Consider the following 3,093-nt stretch of genomic DNA (forward strand, 5'->3'; position numbering starts at 1 on the left):
ATAGATAGATAGATAGATAGATAGATAGATAGATAGATAGATAGATAGATAGATAGATAGATAGATAGATAGATAGGTATCTTAGAACAGAGATTGAGGACAACAGAGAGGAGGGAGGAAAAGAAACGGATTTAGTATTGATTAACACAGTGAGAGAGAAAGAGGGAGATAAAGGGGGAAGAAAGTTGGTAAAGAACTTGAAAGCGAGAGAAAGGGAAAATGAAAGGGGCAGAGAGAGAGAGAGAGAGAGAGAGAGAGAGAGAGAGAGAGAGAGAGAGAGAGAGAGAGAGAGAGAGAGAGCAAGAGAGAAAGGCAATATCCATAATCACTATAAAGAAACACGGGCAGACCTCGACACAAAACAAGCTATAACGGGGGTCACTACAGTGACAGGGTAGTCAGTAGTCCCCAAGCCGCATCACTGTGACCACTAGAGAACAGATTTCCTTAACTCTTTACAAGATGTTTACGGAGCTCGCAACTGCATAATGTCATAATATGAGCGCCAAGGGGTGGGTGCCAGGAGTGAAGTCCAAACAGGGAATCAGGCTTACTCTGCTCACCTCTCTAGCTTCAACAGCACAAAGTCCACTTAGACTACCACGACACCCCGGAAATAGCAGTTCACAAGAGAGGGTATCTCATACAAAGGAAACATTACGTCACAATGTTAATGATGAAGTCAAACAACGGATAAAAAATGAAATTGGACCATATGCTCACATTCTCACTCTGGTCAGGAATTTGCACCGCAATGGAAGTGCCGAAGATTCGATCTAGAAGTGCAACATGAGAGTAACAAAATATACTCTCCCCCTCCCCCTCCCACACGCACACACAAACACACACACCACCACACACATGCGCACGCGCGCACAGACACACACACACAAACACACACACACACACACACAAACACACAAATAAATAATGAAAGCTCGGGAAGATCAGAACGTAGAAGGTCGAGCAAACCACAGTGGAGCACCCGCCAACCACCCACGTGCTCCGCCTACTGTAAGGAGTTAAGTAACACACGGGTACCGACCGCGCTACACCAGAGAGCGAACGTGGCCGCCGGGGAACTAGACTCTATTAGCAAAGAAAGTACAGCCTACGTAGGGTGTAGTAGCTTCGCTATTAGTTAGCTCTACTCTCCCACTTAACCCTGGCCGAAAGCGGCAGTGGAAAACACGCACTTGGGTGACCAGTGGAGGAGGAGCGGGGAGCTGATGAGGGGCAGTAGACACCAAATTCATCGTGCATGTTGCTGGAAAGCTGTCTTAGTTTAGTTTTAATAGTAGAGGTTTTACGGCGCTCGCAACTGCATAAGGTCTAATTATGAGCGCCGGAAGATTAGAGGTGTTACAAGAGGGTAACACACATAAAAACAGAAGAAGGGGCGATACGGACGATAGATGTTTGATAGGAAAGAAGAAGCAAACCACACCAGAGCACCCGCCAACCACCCACGAAAGCTGTTGACATTTGAAATGAAAGTGTTTAAAGAGAAACCTGTTTAAATGAACGTGTTTAAAGAAAAAGCTGTTTAAATGAACGTGTTTAAAGAGAAAGCTGCTTAAATGAAAGTGTTTAAAGAGAAAGCTGTTTAAATGAAAGTGTTTAAAGAGAAAGCTGTTTAAATGAAAGTGTTTGAAGAGAAAGCTGTTTAAATGAACGTGTTTAAAGAGAAAAAGAGAAAAAGAAAAGAACGGGAAAAGAGTTGGGCAGGGGAGCAGGAAAAAGAAGAAACGGTTTCCTTACATTAACAACTAAATGCAATATCGGCGTCTTAGAACTATTCAGTCCAAAGTGTACGTAAGTAAAGAGGCATTCTGGACAAAACAAGTTTTGAGGCGACGATATATTATGAATCTTTACAGAAGCCAGGCTCATTGCATATGTCGTCGGCAAGCTGTTTAGCTGCACTTAGTCCACAAAGCATTTCTTTCGGGGCGGGAGGAGAGGGAGAGAGAGAGAGAGAGAGAGAGAGAGAGAGAGAGAGAGAGAGGGAGGGGGGAGGATTTCATGATTTATGAGGCATCGTAGTGAAATCAGGCGCTTGTCACAATAATGAAATCGATGAAGCAGGCTTTTTTCCGCAGGGTTGGGAATGTATATCGAATTTTAGCTTTTGTTTCAACATGTCTAGTGTCAATTTTAAAAACACATTCGTGTGTAGACGTCACTGAAAAACGTTGCTCATAGGCACAGAAAAGGTAGATCTAGATTTTTAGATTCGGATGACTTTCATTCAAGCTATGGAGGTCACCAAACTTTGACGGCCATTTCCTTGTGAATTTTACCCCTGAAACCAAGCGACCCCTTGCTTCTTCAAACGCAAATATCCCCAATTTTATTCAAAATAGATGGGTATTTTTTACCTCGAAAGCAAGGCCCAAAAAAATTAATCAAGCTTTAAGATGATACGAATGAATCGACACACCCAAAAATTGATGAGCGCCTGATTCCAACGCGTCATGACACATTTTAACAATTGAACGTAATGTGTCGTGTATTATCTCTTCGTGGCTGTCAACAGCCGTGGAAAAACACACTTGAGTGACCAGGCTGGGGAGAAGGTGGGAGGCTTAGGAAAGTGTAGACTCCACTCTTGTTATCAGCTTCCCACCTTCTCCTACTATCCTGGTAGAGAGTATGTGTCTGTCTGTGTGTTTGTGTGAGCGTTTGTGTGTGTCTGCCTGTCAGTTTGCGAGCGTATAATAATATAATTATGTACGTGTACGCCTATCTGTTTGTGAACAAGTAAGTGCATGTATGTCTGTTTGTGTGCATGCATTTGTTGGCCGGTCTGCCTGTATGCCCCCAATGCATTCCACTATTTGTTGTGCAGTTTTTGTCTGAGGTTCTCATCCGATCCGATCCGAACCGATCGAATGATCTCGGTCGACCAGACGGACTTATGTGTACCACTATGTGAGACGGGTCAGGCTGGTCCAGAAGAGGCCAACTGACCAGTGTGAAAGTGACCACTCAGAAAGATGTTCAACCAACTGGAAGATTGATTTCACACACGGGGGAATGGAGGAAGACAGAAAGGATGCTGAATGATTTGCGAAGGGGGAAAAAAGGGAG

General features: G+C 44.0%; 1 protein-coding gene across 1 annotated transcript in view; it reads right to left on the reverse strand.

Moving 5' to 3' along the window:
• LOC101845952 (serine-rich adhesin for platelets) overlaps positions 1-3,093 on the reverse strand; it is a gene marked incomplete at its 5' end in the record, with an annotated part of 27,571 nt that overhangs the window by 23,689 nt on the left and 789 nt on the right.

The sequence above is a fragment of the Aplysia californica genome, unplaced genomic scaffold (genome assembly GCF_000002075.1).
Source record: "Aplysia californica isolate F4 #8 unplaced genomic scaffold, AplCal3.0 scaffold00604, whole genome shotgun sequence".
Lineage (NCBI taxonomy): Eukaryota > Metazoa > Mollusca > Gastropoda > Aplysiida > Aplysiidae > Aplysia > Aplysia californica.